The sequence below is a fragment of the Kogia breviceps genome, chromosome 13 (assembly GCF_026419965.1).
Source record: "Kogia breviceps isolate mKogBre1 chromosome 13, mKogBre1 haplotype 1, whole genome shotgun sequence".
NCBI lineage: Eukaryota > Metazoa > Chordata > Mammalia > Artiodactyla > Physeteridae > Kogia > Kogia breviceps.
Genome location: NC_081322.1, coordinates 2,700,319 through 2,719,168, shown reverse-complemented (window position 1 = coordinate 2,719,168; position 18,850 = coordinate 2,700,319). Strand labels below are relative to the sequence as shown.

At 38.0% G+C, this 18,850-nt stretch overlaps 1 long non-coding RNA gene and 1 pseudogene across 1 annotated transcript; one reads left to right on the top strand and one right to left on the bottom strand.

Moving 5' to 3' along the window:
- Positions 1-2,004: 2,004 nt before the first annotated feature.
- LOC136792383 (uncharacterized) lies at positions 2,005-17,302 on the bottom strand. The gene is made up of 4 exons (XR_010836090.1): positions 17,240-17,302; positions 15,550-15,868; positions 13,868-13,967; positions 2,005-3,124 (listed from the first exon to the last, which is right to left on the bottom strand). It is a non-coding gene; the product is annotated as an uncharacterized lncRNA (long non-coding RNA).
- Positions 4,452-12,922, top strand: LOC131768213 (DNA endonuclease RBBP8-like; annotated as a pseudogene).
- Positions 17,303-18,850: the final 1,548 nt, after the last annotated feature.

The following is an 18,850-nucleotide window of genomic DNA, read 5'->3' as shown; positions in this document are numbered from 1 at the left end:
CGATATACTGCTTCTTCCAGCCTGGGTGCAAATGGTTGGACCCTGGAGCTCCTCTGGAGGCACCCCAGCCCTTTATCCAAGTGTGCCCTATTAATATGGTAACTTCCCATGTGAAGGATGATGTGAAAAAAAGGTTGTACATACTGAGCTAGACCTTATGTCATTCCTAACTTACTTAGAAGGCTGAACAAATTTTACAAATTAAACGCAGGTTCCTGGAGATTCTGATTCAGTAGGTCTGCAGTTGGATAATCTGTATTTCAGAAGAGCTCCCCAGATGATCCTGATTATCTTTCAGGTTTAAGAAACATTACACTAAATAACCCTTCCAAATCATGAAATTCAATTTCTCTAAGCCTGTTTCCATTCTGTTATGGGGTTACACCACATGAGAACATTACATTTTAGAAATAGTTTATTAGAAATTGACAAGGTTGTTAAGAAGCTTTCACCGTGATTCCTCCATAGGAAGAGCAGCCCTGGTGGCCGTGCTTAAATGTGACAATTAGGGACAACATGGTACCTGCAGTGATACCTGCGTACACCACAAGAAACATGGAGCAGTGAATGGCTTCCCATATGGCCTCACTTAATGCCCTTTCTTCAGTGAGGTATGTTAGCAAGTAGTATGATGGAAGCTAGCAAAAAAAAAAGAAAGGTATCTGGCAGCAATTTTTACTTGGAAACCTCAGGAAAAAGCATTCCAGGTATAGCACTTTTTTTTGTCAAAGCACAGAGACAGAGTTGATTATAATTTGCTGACAAATAAATTCTTTTAGAGTTCCAGGTTTTACTAAAAAAGAAAAAACTAACTCTGAAAAAAATATTAATTTCTTTTCCTGTATGAAAACCTTGGTCAATCTCTGAGATCAAGAAAAACTTGTCAGTGTTGAAGAGACGGATACAGGCTGACACACGGAATGTACAATGGCAAGCAGCCTGAAGGAAAGATAGCCAACTTGGCAAGAGAATCAGTGTGATGCAAAAGAAACACCAAGGCCTTAGGGATGCTTTATTTCTTGGAATGTCTTTCTTTTGTCAGAATGATGCTGGGTACTCCTAATTAAACACTGGCAAACAAGGTTATCCAAGGCAACATGGTATTTGAAAGAGGTTACAAGTAACATCAAATTGTTATCTTTTATGAAAACTTCAAGTTATCAGATTCAAGTGAAAATAATTTAGTTAGACTAAGTACAGGTCAAAATATAACACTGATGAGAGATAATTAATTTCATATGGCAAATACTTCAGAAGATGTCAGAGTGCTTGTTTTTGCACTCTATAAAAAAGTCAGTAATTATTGGTGTTTTTAATGCCTATGCTAATTGTTAATTGGAATCACACAGTTCAACAGAATGTTATTAGTTAATTGCTAGATGTTTAATGCAATATTAACAGAACACAAGTTACTTCGTTGTGTATATTCTGCATATTAAATTTATGAGGCTGAAAAAGTAGGCTGAAAAGCTTAATATGTCATGAATACAGCCGTGGTCAAGATCTTAGTCATTTAGTGATGTTTGATTTATTGGGTTAGTAGAAAGGATGATGCTACTCAAATAAATAACTGTCTAAAGGATATGCTTTCTTCTATAATAGCAAATAAAACCTTATTTAAAATGCTGAAAAATCTGTCATCAGAAAGCAGAAGCATACAAATAATGAATTCCAAACTTCAGAATATATTAAACATAGGTATAGAGAAAGGAGATGAAAATATAAAAAATTAGTCTTGAGGCTAAAGATAAATTTTTTACTATGTAACCAATATTTTTAATTTTTAAAATTTACAGAACATAAACATTGAAACGTATAGACAACCTGGTAGGTACTATATGACAAAGTTAGAATCCAGACAATATTTAACTGCTTAAAAGGCTCTTATCAACTAGACATCACCTTAAATAGGTGATTGATTTAACATCAACAATGATGGGTTACGTTGACATCGTGTGTTACTGAATTAATGTGCTAAGAAAGATGTAATATCACTTTGGCGGTTTCTTGCCAAAAAGGTTTAACCTGATTCTAATCATAAGGAAAAATAAGACAAATCCAAACAACAAAAATGGTCTAGAGAGATTTGACAAGATGGCGGAAGAGTAAGACGCGGAGATCACCTTCCTCCCCACAGATACATCAGAAATACATCCACACGTGGAACTGCGCCTATAGAACACCCACTGAACGCTGGCAGAAGACCTCAGACCTCCCAAAAGGCAAGAAACTCCCCATATACCTGGGTAGGGCAAAAGAAAAAACAGACAAATAGGGACGGGACCTGCACCTGTGGGAGGGAGCTGTGAAGGAGGAAAGGTTTCCACACACTAGAAGCCCCTTCACGGGCGGAGACTGCGGGGGGTGGAGGGGAAGCTTCGGAGCCGCGGAGGAGAGCGCAGTAACAGGGTGCGGAGGGCAAAGCGGAGAGATTCCCGCACAGAGGATCGGCGCCGACCAGCACTCACCTGCCCGAGAGGCTTGTCTGCTCACCGCCGGGGCGGGCGGGGCTGGGAGCTGAGGCTCGGCTTCGGTCAGAAGCAGAAAGAACTGGGGTTGGCGGCGCGAACACAATCTGAAGGGGTTAGTGCGCCACGGCTGGCCGGGAGGGAGCGCGGGAGAAGTCTGGAGCTGCCGAAGAGGCAAGAGACTTTTTCTTACCTCTTTGCTTCCAGGTGTGCGAGGAGAGGGGATTAAGCGCGCCATTTAAAGGAGCTCCAGAGACGGGCGCGAGCCGCGGCTATCAGCACAGACTCCACAGAGACGGGAATGAGACGCTAAGGCCGCTGCTGCCGCCACCAAGAAGCCTGTGTGTGAGCACAGGTCACTCTCCACACCTCCCCTCCCGGGAGCCTGTGCAGCCCGCCACTGCCAGGGTCCCGGGATCCAGGAACAGCTTCCCCGGGAGAACGCACACGGCGCGCCTCAGGCTGGTGCAACGTCACGCCGGCCTCCGCCGCCGCAGGCTCACCACGCATGCGTGCCCCGCCCTCCCCCTGGCCTGAGTGAGCCAGAGTCCGCGAATCAGCTGCTCCTTTAACCCCATCCTGTCTGGCAAAGAGCAGAGGCCCTCGGGCGACCTACACGCAGAGGCGGGTCCAAATCCAAAGCTGAGCCCCGGGAGCTGTGCAAACAAAGAAGAGAAAGGGAAATTTCTTCCAGCCGCCTCAGAAGCAGCGGATTAAATCTCCACAATCAACTCGATGTACCCTGCATCTGCGGAAAACCTGAATAGAAAACGAATCATCCCAAATTGAGGAGGTGGACTTTGGGAGCAAGATAGATTATTTTTTCCCCTTTTCCTCTTTTTGTGAGTGTGTATGTGTGTGCTGCTGTGTGAGATTTTACCTGTATAGCTTTGCTTTCACCATTTGTCCTAGGGTTCTGTCCGTCCATTTTTTTTTTTTTTTAACTTTTAAAAATTTTTTCCTTGATAATTATTTTTTATTTTAATAACTTTATTTTATCTTACTTCATTTTTCTTTCTTTCTTTCTTTCTCTCTCTCTTTTCTTTCTTTCTTCTTTTTCTCCCTTTTATTCTGAGCCGTGTGGATGAAAGGCTCTTGGTGCTCCAGCCAGGAGTCAGTGCTGTGCCTCTAAGGTGGGAGAGCCAACTTCAGGACACTTGTCCACAAGAGGCCTCCCAGCTCCATGTAATATCAAACGGTGAAAATCTCCCAGAGATCTCCATCTCAGCACCGAGACCCAGCTTCACTCAACGACCAGCAAGCTACAGTGCTGGACACTCTATGCCAAACAACCAGCAAGACTAACACAACACCATCCATTAGCAGAGAGGCTGCCTAAAATCATAATAAGGCCACAAACACCCCAAAACACACCACCAGACATGGACCTGCCAACCAGAAAGACAAGATCCAGCCTCATCCACCAGAACAGAGGCACTAGTCCCCTCAACCAGTAAACCTACTCAACCCACTGAATCAACCTTAGCCCCTGGGGACAGACACCAAAAACAACAGGAACTACGAACCTGCAGCGTGCAAAAAGGAGACCCCCAACACAGTAAGATAAGCAAAATGAAAAGGCAGAAAAACACACAGCAGATGAAGGAGCAAGGTAAAAACCCACCAGATGTAACAAATTAAGAGGAAATAGGCAGTCTACCTAAAAAAGAATTCAGAATAATGATAGTAAAGATGATCCCAAACCTTGGAAATAGAAGAGAGAAAATGCAAGAAACATTTAACAAGGACCTAGAAGAACTAAAGAGCAAAGAAACAACAATGAACAACACAATAAATGAAATTAAAAATACTCTAGAAGGGATCAATAGCAAAATAACTGAGGCAGAAGAATGGATATGTGACGTGGAAGATAAAATAGTGGAAATAACTACTGCAGAGCAGAATTAAGAAAAAAGAATGAAAAGAACTGAAGACAGTATCAGAGAACTCTGGGACAACATTAAATGCACGAACATTCGAATAATGGGGGTCCCAGAAGAAGAGAAAAAGAAAGGTCTGAGAAAATATTTGAAGAGATTATAGTTGAAAACTTCCCTAATATGGGAAAGGAAATAGTTAATCAACTCAGGAAGCACAGAGAGTCCCATACAGGATAAATCCAAGGAGAAACATGCCAAGACACATATTAATCAAACTGTCAAAAATTAAGTACAAAGAAAACATACTAAAAGTAGCAAGGGGAAAACAACAAATAACACACAAGGGAATCCCCATAAGGTTAACATCGGATCTTTCAGCAGAAACTCTGCAAGCCAGAAGGGAGTGGCAGGACACATTTAAAGTGATGAAGGAGAAAAACCTTCAACCAAGATTACTCTACCCAGCAAGGATCTCATTCAGATTTGATGGAGAAATTAAAACCTTTACAGACAAGCAAAAGCTGAGACAGTTCAGCACCACCAAACCAGCTTTACAACAAATGCTAAAGGAACTTCTCTAGGCAAGAAACACAAGAGAAGGAAAAAACCTACAATAACAAACCCAAAACAATTAAGAAAAAGGGAATAGGAACATACATATTGATAATTACCTTAAATGTAAATGGATTAAATGCTCCCACCAAAAGACACAGATTGGATGAATGGATACGACAACAAGACCCATATATATGTTGTCTACAAAAGACCCACTTTAGACCTAGGGACACATAAAGACTGAAAATGAGAGGATGGAAAAAGATTCCATGCAAATGGAAATCAGAAGAAAGCTGGAGTAGCAATTCTCATATCAGACAAAATAGACTTTAAAATAAAGAATGCTACAAGAGACAAAGAAAGACACTGCATAATGATCAAGGGATCAATCCAAGATGAAAATATAACAATTGTAAATATTTATGCACCCAACATAGGAGCACCTCAATACATAAGGCAAATACTAACAGCCATAAAAGGGGAAATCGACAGTAACACAATCATAGTAGGGAACTTTAACACCCCACTTTCACCAATGGACAGATCATCCAAAATGAAAATAAATAAGGAAACACGAGCTGTAAATGATACATTAAACAAGACGGACTTAATTGATATTTATAGGACATTCCATCCAAAAACAACAGAATACACATTTTTCTCAAGTGCTCATGGAACATTCTCCAGGATGGATCATATCTTGGGTAACAAATCTAGCCTTGGCAAATTTAAGAAAATTGAAATCGTATCAAATATCTTCTCTGACCACAACACTATGAGACTAGATATCAATTACAGGAAAAGATCTGTAAAAAAATACAAACACATGGAGGCTAAACAATACACTACTTAGTAATGAAGTGATCGCTGAAGAAATCAAAGAGGAAATCAAAAAATACCTAGAAACAAATGACAATGGAGACACGATGACCCAAAACCTATGGGATGCAGCAAGAGAAGTTCTAAGAGGGAAGTTTATAGCAATAGAGTCCTGCCTTAAGAAACAGGAAACATCTTGAATAAACAACCTAACCTTGCACATAAAGCAATTAGAGAAAGAAGAACAAAAAACCCCCAAAGTTAGCAGAAGGAAAGAAATCATAAAGATCACATCAGAAATAAATGAAAAATAAATAAAGGAAACGATAACAAAGATCAATAAAACTAAAAGCTGGTTCTTTAAGAAGATAAACAAAGTTGATAAACCATTAGTGAGACTCATCAAGAAAAAAAGTGACAAGACTCAAATCAATAGAATTAGAAATGAAAAAGGAGATGTAACAACTGACACTGCAGAAATACAAAAGATTATTAGAAATTACTACAAGCAACTCTATGCCAATAAAATGGACAACCTGGAAGAAATGGAAAAATTCTTAGAAATGCACAACCTGCCAAGACTGAACCAGGAAGAAATAGAAAATATGAACAGACCAATCACAAGCACTGAAATTGAAACTGTGATTCAAAATCTTCCAACAAACAAAAACCCAGGACCAGATGGCTTCACAGGCGAATTCTATGAAACATTTAGAGAAGAGCTAACATCTATCTTTCTCAAACTCTTCCAAAATATAGCAGAGGGAGGAACACTCCCAAACTCATTCTATGAGGCCACCATCACCCTGATACCAAAACCAGAGAAAGATGTCACAAAGAAAGAAAACTACAGGCCAATATCACTGATGAATATAGAGGCAAAAATCCTCAACAAAATACTAGCAAACAGAATCCAACAGCACATCAAAAGGATCATACACCATGATCAAGTGGGATTTATTCCAGGAATGCAAAGATTCTTCAATATACGCAAATCAATCAACGTGATACTCCATATTAACAAATTGAAGGAGAAAAACCATATGATCATCTCAATAGATGCAGAGAAAGCTATTGACAAAATTCAACACCTATTTATGATAAAATCCCTGCAGAAAGTAAGCATAGAGAGAACTATCCTCAACATAATAAAGGCCATATATGACTAACCCACAGCCAAAATTGTCCTCAATGGTGAAAAACTGAAACCATTTCCACTAAGATCAGGAACAAGACAAGGTTGCCCACTCTCACCACTCTTATTCAACACAGTTTTGGAAGTTCTAGCCACAGCAATCAGAGAAAATAAAGAAATAAAAGGAATCCAAATAGGAAAAGAAGAAGTAAAGCTGTCACTGTTTGCAGATGACATGATACTATACATAGAGAATACTAAGGATGCTACCAGAAAACTACTAGAACTAATCAATGAATGTGGTAAAGTAGCAGGATACAAAATTAATGCACAGAAATCTCTGGCATTCTTATACACTAATGATGAAAAATCTGAAAGTGAAATTAATAAGACATTCCCATTTACCATTGCAACAAAAAGAATAAAATATCTAAGAATAAACCTACCTAAGGAGATGGAAGACCTGTATTCAGGAAATTATAAGACACTGATGAAAGAAATTAAAGATGATACAAATAGATGGAGAGATATACCATGTTCTTGGATTGGAAGAATCAACATTGTGAAAATGACTCTACTACCCAAAGCAATCTACAGATTCAATCCAATCCGTATCAAACAGGCACTGGCATTTTTCACAGAACTAGAACAAAAAATTTCACAATCTGTATGGAAACACAAAAGACCCCGAATAGCCAAAGCAATCTTGAGAACGAAAAATGGAGCTGGAGGAATCAGGCACCCTGACTTCAGATTATACTATAAAGCTACAGTAATCAAGACAGTATGGTACTGGCACAAAAACAGAAATATAGATCAATGGAACAGGATAGAAAGCCCAGAGATAAACCCACACACATATGGTCACCTTATCTTTGATAAAGTAGGGAAGGATATACAGTGGAGAAAAGACAGCCTCTTCAATAAGTGGTGCTGGGAAAACTGGACAGCTACATGTAAATAATGAAATTAGAACACTCCCTAACACCATACACAAAAATAAACTCAAAATGGATTAAAGACCTAAAGGTAAGGCCAGACACTATCAAACTCTTAGAGGAAAACATAGACAGAACACTGTATGACATAAGTCACAGCAAGATCCTTTTTGATCCACCTCCTAGAGAAATGGAAGTAAAAATATATATATATGGAGCTAATGAAACTTAAAAGCTTTTGCACAGCAAAGGAAAACATAAACAATACCAAAAGAAAACCCTAAGAATGGGAGAAAATATTTGCAAATGAAGCAACTGACAAAGGATTAATCTCCAAAATTTACAAGCAGCTCATGCAGGTCAATAACAAAAAAACAAACAACCCAATCCAAAAATGGGTGGATAGACCTAAATAGACATTTCTCCAAAGAAGACATACAGATTGCCAACAGACACATGAAAGAATGCTCAACATCATTAATCATTAGAGAAATGCAAATCAAAACTACAATGAGATATCACCTCACACCGGTCAGATTGGCCATCATCAAAAACTCTAGAAACAATAAATGCTGGAGAGGGTGTGGAGAAAAGGGAAACCTCTTGCACTGTTGGTGGGAATGTAAATTGATACAGCCACTATGGAGAACAGTATGGAGGTTCCTTAAAAAACTACAAATAGAACTACCATACGACCCAGCAAACCCACTACTGGGCATATACCCTGAGAAAACCATAATTCAAAACGAGTCATGTACCAACATGTTCACTGCATCTCTATTTACAATAGCCTGGACATGGAAGCAACCTAAATGTCCATCAACAGATGAATGGATAAAGAAGATGTGGCACATATATACAATGGAATATTACTCAGCCATAAAAAGAAACGAAAATGAGTTATTTGTAGTGAGGTTGATGGACCTAGAGTCTGTCATACAGAGTGAAGTAAGTCACAAAGAGAATAACAAATACCGTATGCTAACACATATATATGGAATCTAAGAAAAAACAAAAAAATGGTCATGAAGAACCTAGGGGTAAGATGGGAATAAAGACACAGACCTACTAGAGCATGGACTTGAGGATATGGGGAGGGGGAAGGGTAAGCTGTGACAAAGTGAGAGAGTGGCATGGACATATATACAATACCAAACATAAAAGAGATAGCTAGTGGGAAGCAGCCGCATAGCACAGGGAAATCAGTTAGGTGGTTTGTGACCACCTAGAGGTGTGGGATAGGGAGGATGAGAGGGAGGGAGATGCAAGAGGGAAGAAATATGGGAACATATGTATATGTATAACTGGTTCACTTTGCTATAAAGCAGAAACTAACACACCATTGTGAAGCAATTATACTCCAATAAAGATGTTTAAAAAAAAATGGTCTAGAGTCTTCAAAAATGTCCGTGTCATGGACTTTTAAAAAATGTAGAACTCTACTAGGTGTAAAAGGACTAAAGAGAATGATAACTAAAGCAATTTTGATCCTTGGTGCGATCAGGAATTGGAAGGAAAAAGAAATAGCTATAAGATACATTACTAGAATGAAAGTGGATATTTGAATATTGAGTATAAATTAGACAATAGTAGTGTATCAATTGAATTTTCATGAGTGTGATAATTGCATTATGGTAATTTTGGATAATGGCGGGAGGAGATACACAATAAAGAACTTGATGTGAATTTTCATGATGTCTGAAACTTTTTCTCAATGTCAGAGAAAAATATATATGCACTTATGAATATATATGTATATACACATGTGTATGTATGCACATTGTGTGTATATATTTATGTCTCATATATATGTGTGTATATATATGTATATATATATGTGTTCAGAAAGAGAGAGGGAGGAAAGAAGGAAGGAAGGAAGGAAAGAAGGAAGGAAGGAGGAAAGAAGGGGGAAGGAAGGAAAAAAGAAAGAAAATGTGACGAATTATTAAGAATTCATGATCCTAGGTAAAAGGTGTTATGTATATTTATTTTACATGTCTTACAAATTAACTGAAAGTTGAAATTTTTCAAAAAAAATTTGAGGGCAAAATAAGTTATTTTTGGTTTACCTAATTCATACATTCAACAACAAACCTTCATTAGTTATCAAGTATTGTACTTGATCATGAGACCATGACCTGAGCTTCAAGGGCAAAAGGACGGAAAGAGAAGTGTAACAGTGTGACCGAGAGCCCAGGTTCACATCCTACGTGAGCACTGACCAACTGAAAGATTGCTGTCAGTCATTTCATCTTTCCGGACATCAGATTGCTCATCTCTAAGATGATGGAGTTGGACCGAGATGAGTTCAGAAGTCACACACAATTCAGATTCCGTGATTCTCAAAGGCAGACTGATAGAAAAGAGACAATCTTATCAAGTACATGTAAGTAATCATCAAGCCATGTTAAGATGCTGGAAAATGCTACAACCCAGGCAAAGGGCAGGACTGTTTGGTGCTTAATCAGCCAGAAAACTGTGACATTCCTTTTCTCCTTTATGATTCCTCAAAGAAAAGCCAACACCAAACTTGGAGTATCACCAGCCTCATTACATTATTGCTATACTAGCATCTGTTAGAGTACCAGGTGCTGATAGAACTTCTACAGAGAAACTAACAAATTACTTAATGATTGAGTGTTCAACCACCACATCTGGAAAGAAGGATACATTTTATAGCCTTAGGAAAGCAGATCAGTTATACACTTGCACAAACAAAAGATGAACTGTGCTACTGTGGAAGGCATTGAGGATTTTTAAAAAAAATTTCTTATAGGAAAGATTTTTTCACATAGAATGAACTATGTTTGACAGATTACATATATGGATCACTGGCTGAGAACTCAATTGAATAGTATGGTGATTCTTTGTTATGTTCATTTTTTTCTGTTTATCAAGTCCATTGTTGGGAAATTTGAAAAGACTGGTTGTTTTAAGACATTCTGACATGCTGTAATTACCATAAGGAAAGGTGGATATGAGCTCTAGAAAAAGGGGAGATACTAATTTACTTAAAATCAACAGAAAGGGGCTTCCCTGGTGGCGCAGTGGTTGAGAGTCCGCCTGCCGACGCAGGGGACACGGGTTCGTGCCCCGGTCCGGGAGGATCCCACGTGCCGCGGAGAGGCTGGGCCCGTGAGCGGTGGCCGCTGCGCCTGCGCGTCCGGAGCCTGTGCTCCGCAACGGGAGAGGCCACAGCGGTGAGAGGCCCGCGTACTACAAAAAAAAAAGGAGAATCTGAATCTCAAGACCCTAGGAGCCCACTTGGTGATGATCTCTACACAGTCTGGAAGGAGATCACAGAAAACCTTTTGAGGAATCTAGAAGAAATTGTGAAGATAGTTTAAGATTTTCAGATTCTAATTCAAAGACTCCTCCTCAAGAAGAATTGACTACTTGGGTATCATCTCCTGTATTTGGAGCTACCTCTAATGTGAAAAATAGTTTAGGTTTGAATACAAGTTTGTCCCCTTCTCTTTTAGAGACTGGGAAGAAAAACCATCTAAAAACAATGTCTTTCAGCAACAATTCTAAATCTAGATCAGAGAAACTTAGATGAAAATCTGAAGATGGTGCCCTTTTCACACATCATAATCTTGGGGCTGAAGTGAACAAGGTCACTAACCAGTCATCTTCTGATAAGCAGATGCTTATAAATAAAAATACAAGTGAACCCCTAAGTGAACAGGATAGTATTGATCACATTAAAGATACTGTTATTGATAAACGTAAACATGTGGTACCCCTGAAATCACTGGGAGGCCGAACCAAAAGGAAGAAAATCAAGGAAGACAGTGAAGATGAAGTAAGCTGCCCCCAAGCCTCCTTTGATAAAGTGCTTTTCCTTTTCCACTGGGTAGTCATTCTTACATGAATGGAGACTATGTGATGGATAAACCTCTGGATCTGTCTGATCGATTTTCAGCTATTCAGCGACAAGAGAAAAGCCAAGGAAGTGAGAACTCTAAAACTGGATTTAGGCAAGTGACCCTCTATGAGGTTTTGAAGCCTGTTCCAAAGGGCTCTTCCTCAAGCCGTGAGGCTTTGAGTAGGAGCTGTGGATTAACCAAAGATTCCCCAGAAGAGACCAGCAGTTTACAGGTGCCCCTTCCTCCCGTCCTTGAGTAAATCTCCGGATAATAAAGCACTGTTAGAAATAAAGGAAGAAAATTCTATCTTTAAAATCCCTCTACGTCCACGTGAAAGTTTGGAGACAGGGAATCTTTTTGATGACATGAAGGGTGCTGGTTTTCATGAGCCTATAAAAATAAAAACCAGGTCAGTCCATGGAGCATGAGAACTTGCAGCAGTTCTTCAGTTAAATACATGTAGAATTGTTAAAACAAAGTCTCTACAGAACAACCAAGATGTATGCTTTGAAAACATCCAGTGGAGTATAGATCCAAGAGCAAATCTTTCTCAGATTAAAAAGGACATTACTGTAGTAGATACAAAGGATGGCTGTCAGTCAAGATTAGCCGGAGGAGAGACAGTGGACATGGACTGTACGTTGGTTAGTGAAACTATGCTTTTAAAAATGAAGTATCAAGAACAGAAGGGAGAAAAAAAGTCCAAATGGAGAAAGGAATATGAAAGATAGTTTGGAAGATATGTTTGATCGGACTACACATGAAGAATATGAATCCTGTTTGGTGGATAGCTTCCCCTAAGTAGCAGATGAAGAGAAGGAGTTGTCAACTGCTACAAAAAAACCACAGACTCTCCTGGTGAAAAACAAGATAAAGTCAAACAGAAAGCGTTTGTGGAGCCCTATTTTAAAGATGATGAAAGAGAGACTAGCTTACAAACTTTTCCTCATATTGAGGTGGTTTGGAAAAAAGAAGAAAGAAGAAAATTGCTTGGACACACATGTAAGGAACATGAAATTTATTATGCAGATTTTCCAGCAGAAGAAAGAGAAAAGAAGTTGGCTTCCTGCTCAAGACACCGATTTCGCTACATTCCACCCACCACACCAGAATATTTCTGGGAAGTTGGTTTTCCTTCCACTCAGACTTGTATGGAAAGAGGTTACATTAAAGAAGATCTTGATCCTGTCCTCGTCCAAAAAGACGGCAGCCTTGCAATGCAATATTTTTTCCAAAAGGCAAAGAGCAGAAGACATAAATGTTGAAGCAAAAACAGGAGAGATGACAATATTGTTTTTATTTATAAAGTTCGTATTAAACATTGATTTTTTTGATCTTCTGAAAACTGATTTATAAATCATTTTTCTATTGAAAATGTTTTTAAATGGCATTTACCCATCACACAGACGACTATCTAAAAATGGATAAGTTTATGTCATATTTTCTTGCTTTTGCACCTTTAAAATAATAGTGTTTTCATTTTGCACTCCAAGTTAAGAGTTGTTTATTACTTTATTTGGTAATACCTAATTACAATTTTGAAAATATATTTAAAAAAAAGAAAGGTAATTCAAATACTGTTATTTCCATATGAAAGGAGTCTCAATGCCCTTGGTCAAGTCCAAGCTACTTTCCTGGGACCAAGGCTCTGCCAGTCTAGTCTTTACTTAACACTGTATATAAAGCGTATACATTATACATCTTACCCAATATTATACACCTGACACTATGAGTTTGTTATACTGTTAGCATTTCCTGGACCAACCTTGTTCTCTTCTCTTTCATATTTGTGACTTTCCAGAATACCCTTATCCTCATCTTCACCTCATGTAAGGGAGTTATAATTATACCATCTCTGTGCAACTTTCCCCTAGGAGGCAGTATAGTGCAGGTTTAAGAGGACATTGAAAGTCAGAAAAATCTGAGTATATGAGCTTTCCAGTTGTAGGAGTTTGTTACTTAATCTCACTAGGCCTCAGGTTCTTCATTTAAAAAAAAAAAAGGAAAATTGATGTAGCAGTAGTATTTAAGGCATAAAATGATTAAGATTAAATGGAGTAATGTGCATATAGTTTAGCACAGAGCCTGGCTGGAGCAAAAAAATTCTTCTTCCCTGCTCTTTCTTCACAATTCCTCCCCTTCTGCTACTTTTGCTACTGTTTGTGATTCCATAATGTTTTATTTGCCCTCTTATGGCACTTACCACTTTCTGCCTGTCTTCCAGCATTCTGGGCATTCGACCCCCATCATTAGATTGTAAATTTCTTGAGAACACAAACAGTATGTTTTCCATCTTTGTTTGTCTACAGAACAACAACAAAAAACAGTGGTTTATACGACACAGGTGCTTAATAAGTATTTGTTCAAAGGAGTTGAATTACTGAATTTTTAAAATATGAACACTTTATCTTCTCTTTTGGTATGAACGTTAAATCTACTAAACCTATTATGTTAACACTGAATATTCTAACACTGAATATTCAAGTTACAGTAAATTGACATAAGAGCAAATTATTATTTGAAAGTATTTTAACATTTCTATACATCCTTGATATTTTAGGTCTTAGTTCAGGTTACAACAAATTACAACTTTGTTGATTCTGTGGCCCCATAAATGGATTCATCTTACGTCCTAAGAGCTATCTTTAAGTTTCCTCTGAGACATCCATCCTTCCATCCATTCACCAAACATTCTGTCAAAATACAGAAAAAATATGGCCTGTTGGGAAAGGCCTGCCTGCCCATCGTTTGCTGATTCCTATGATTCATTTTAAGAGAGTCTGGTCAACTGGATTGATTTTGTGAAGCATCCTGTGTAATCTGTGCTGTGAAAATAAAACTCGTGTTTCTGAACTGACTCTCAGTTAAAAATGGCAACCAACAAGAAGCCAACACAAAGTCAGAGTTCAGCTTAGTCATCAGAAGATGTTTGCTCAGAGAAGATACAATTTGAATTTATTTTCCAACAGGATCACTGCTAAATATTGCAGTTTTCAGAAATAGAAATTGTTAAAATAATAAGATAAAGGAATTTTCTCTTTGCCTTTATTAACTGCTTTTTGGGGGGATAAAAAGTTTGTGAAATATAAATCCATCCCCACTGCATATTTTCAATCATGAAGTATATCTCTTTCTCTCAATGGACCCTCTGATTGTAGAATCAGCCAGGATGATCTACTCATTTTATTTTCCCTAAACACAACATTCTTTTTATACCTCTCTGCTTTGCTCAACGGAATATCCCCATCTAATTATTTTCTTTATTCCAGGCTCTTCTTCCTACCAGTATTTGTTCTTTAAGACCTAGCTATGGTCCAAGTGGTCACTCATTATTCCCAGGTTCTATGTCACTTCTCTCCACATTTTGTGTCTCATAAGTGACTCGGTACATTTGTTCATATAAATATTTCTGCTATAAGTGTAAGTGTGTTTAAATCAGTAATGGGTGTTCTTCACAGCTCCTCGTTGAAGATTATGAGCAGGGTCAGTGGGAAATATATTTCTAGTGCAAGTACATAAAGAGAGGAGAGACGACAGAGTGTGTAACTGTAGGGCTAGAAGGGTGCTCTGTGGTTCTGGTCTAACTTAGACTAGAATTAAAGATTTGGGTAACAGTCGTACAGAATACAACAGTGTAGAAAAACTGAGCATGCTTTTGTTGAGTTTACCTTCAGTGCATGTTTCTGATGATGATTCTTCTGTTGCTTGCAGTTGTAACAGGGAAGAAGCTTTGTATTCTATTACAAGTTAATTACTAAAGGGATGTTGCCTATAAGCTTAAATTATACATAATGGTCCATCTCTGGGAACCCTGCCTCCCAGGTAATAAGTGTCAAGCTAAGATACCTTTGCTTAGAGCACAGGAAACATCTTGACCAGACCCACCTGTGAATGACTGCAGGGAGGGAGAAATGAACACATCCCCTCCAGAGGCTGACCAGAGCCAGGAAATGCTTGACTTTATTTCCTCTCGTTTTAGTATAAAAGAAGCCTGAATTCTGACTCAGGGAAGATGAGTCTTTGGGACACGAGTCCACCATGTTCTCCATCTGCTGACTTTCTGAATAAAGTCGATATTCCTTGTCCCAGCAACTCATCTCTCAATTTATTTGCCCGTCGTGGGGCAAGCAGTAGGAGCTTCGACTTGGTGACACAATGAAAAGGCACAACGTAAATATCATCAAAGACATGAGATCAAAGCCTTCTGTGGAAGGACATAAAGAATAACTGCATTTACAAAATAGGAGAAATAAGTCTGAGACCAAAGATAATGTTATGTGCCAAATAGATTCTGCATTTTTGGCTGAAGCTTCCTCAGGAGTTTGAAAAATTTTCAACAAAAATAATTTTGTTGGTCATGGTTAAATATTTAACAGTCTGACTCAAAGGGAAACACGTTCAAAACTCATTTGTACAGCTGTTTGATTCTTCCTAACACTTTATAAGCTATATCTTTTGAATTTGTTAAATTCTCTTTAGTTGTCACATTTATATAATAATTTTTTATAAAAGCAAAAGATATATTTTTTAAAATCTCCACCCAAAAATCCCTGATAAAGGGGATACAAAACCTTTCAGTATCTTGCACTATAATTTCCCTTTTTTTTCCATAATTAGTTACAAGATGTATGTTTTGTAACGAGGGTTCATTTTTCAAATGAATGAGGCTGATGGATAAAATGTATTTATTTTATTTGAATTTAATATATTTATGCTATATTTATTTATTTGAATATTTTATATTAGTGTCAGGATAAAATACTATCAATAGTAGGCAGAAACTTGAGAGCTTTATACTTCTGAAAGAAAAGAACTGTACTGGGTGAATTCACATTTGTAGAGCTTTACCCCTGAGCAGAATCCACTGCCCATGTAGCATAGTTTGGCTAGAACTCAAAAAGAGAGCCACGGTTTTCTGGCTCAAGCTGTCTGAGAATGGATTTTAGAGCTTCCAGTAAAACCAGAAATAGAGGTGGAATATGCAAAACAGGAAAGAGCCACAGAATAGGAGACCTCGACGTCTGCATCTTAATTTCCATGAAAGCCTTGGCTGAACTGTAAGTGTATTTGTGGGGATGGAGGGAACTTCAAGGAACCCAGTGAAAAGCAATACTCTGTAATAACCTAAATGGGAAAAGAATCTGAAAAAGAATAGATACATGTATATGTAGAACTGAATCACTTTGCTGTACACCTGAAACTTACACAACATTGTTAATCAACTACACTCCAATATAAAATAATTTTTTTTTAAAAAAAGGCTGAAAAGGCAGAATAAAGACTGGAGTTTGGGGTTGAGTCCTGCATTGTTAGAGGGCCTTATGCCGTGACTTTCTATTTAAGTCCCATCGTGATTACATTGTAGGAACAAAACATGTCAGGACTAAGGGATTCATCCTAAAACTAAGAAAAAAACAAAAGATCTATCCTCTACAAGTTCAAGGTAATACGTTTGCTAGAACACACTCTTTATAAGAAGACAATAAAATACTACTTCTTTAAAAAGTATCATTCAGAATATCAAGTGTACACAAAATTAATTTGATGAAGATAAAGGAAGAAAGCATAAATTTACCAGTATCAAGATTTCCAAAGCGGATGTGTAGACGGCCAACAGACACATTAAGAAGGTGCTCGGCATTGCTGATCATCAGGGAAACGCAAATCAAAGGACTTTTATGCTGGTTCCACACCACCAAACGAACACTTCTGAGAACTGACAGGGGTTGATCACATACTTTGCTGAGGAATATACAATATTAAGGTCCTCCCCCCTCTCCCATGTGAAATCTTCAGTAAATCGTACACTGCTTAGAACTGATAGTGTGAGACTGGATTCTTAGAGCAACTTGAAAGGTGCTGAGTTCTGACGCAGGTGACTTTATCATAAACACAGAAATAGCACATATGGATGCAGCAGCTGCTGGGTAGCTGGAATTCCTGATTAAAATCGAAAGTAATATTTTTTTAATTGAAATATATTTGATTGACAGTACAGTGTTAGTTTTAGGTGTACAGCGTAGTGATTTTCTTTTGCAGATTATATTCCATTGTAAGTTATTGCAAGATATTGGGTATAATTCCCTGTGCTATACAGTAAATCCTTGTTGCTTATCTATTTTATGTATAGTAGTTTGTATCTGTTAACCCCAGACTCCTAATTTGTCCCTTCCTGCCTTCCCTTTCCCCTTTGGTAACCATAAGTTTGTTTTCTATGTCTATGAGTCTGTTTCTGTTTTGTATATAGATTCATTGGTATTATTTTTTAGATTCCACGTATAATTGATATCGTATGATTTTTTTCTTTTCTGTCTAACTTACTTCATTGAGCATTAATATTCCCTAGGTCCATCCATGTTGCTGCAAATGGCAACACTTCATTCTTTTTTATGGAAGTAATACTCCATCGTGTGTGTGTGTGTGTATGTGTGTGTGTGTGTGTATATATATATATATATATATATATATATATATATATCTCACATGTTCTTAAGCCAAGCGTCTGTTGATGGGCACTTGGGTTGTTTCCATGTCTTGGCTATTGTAAGTAATGTTGCTATGATATTAGGGTGCATTAGAGTCTTTTTGAATTAGAGTCTTCATTTTTTTCTGGATATATACCCCAGATTGCTGGATTATATGGTAGCTCTATTTTTATTTTTTTAAGGAACTTCCATACTGTTCTCCACAGTGGCTGCACCAATTTACATTCCCACCAACAGTGTAGGAGGGTTTCCTTTTCTCCACACCTTCTCCAGCATTTATTATTTGTAGACATTTTGATTATAGCCATTCTGACCAGAGTGAAGTGATACCTCATTGTGGTTCTGATTTGCATTTCTCTAGTAATCAGCGACGTTAAGCATCCTTTCATGTTCCTGTTGGCAATCTGTATGACTTCTTTGGAGAAATGTCTATTTAGGTCTTCTGCCCATTTTTGATTGGGTTGTTTGTTTTTTTGATATTGAGTTGTATGAGCTGTTTGTATATTTTGGATAATAATCCCCTGTTGGTTGCATCGTTTGCAAATGTCCTCTCCCATTCCTAGGTTGTCTTTTTGTTTTGCTGATGGTTTCCTTTGCTGTGCAGAAGCTTTTAAATTTGATTAGGTCCCCTTTGTTTATTTTTGCTTTTATTTCTTTTGCCTTGGGAGACTGATCTAAAAAATATTGCTACAATTTATGTC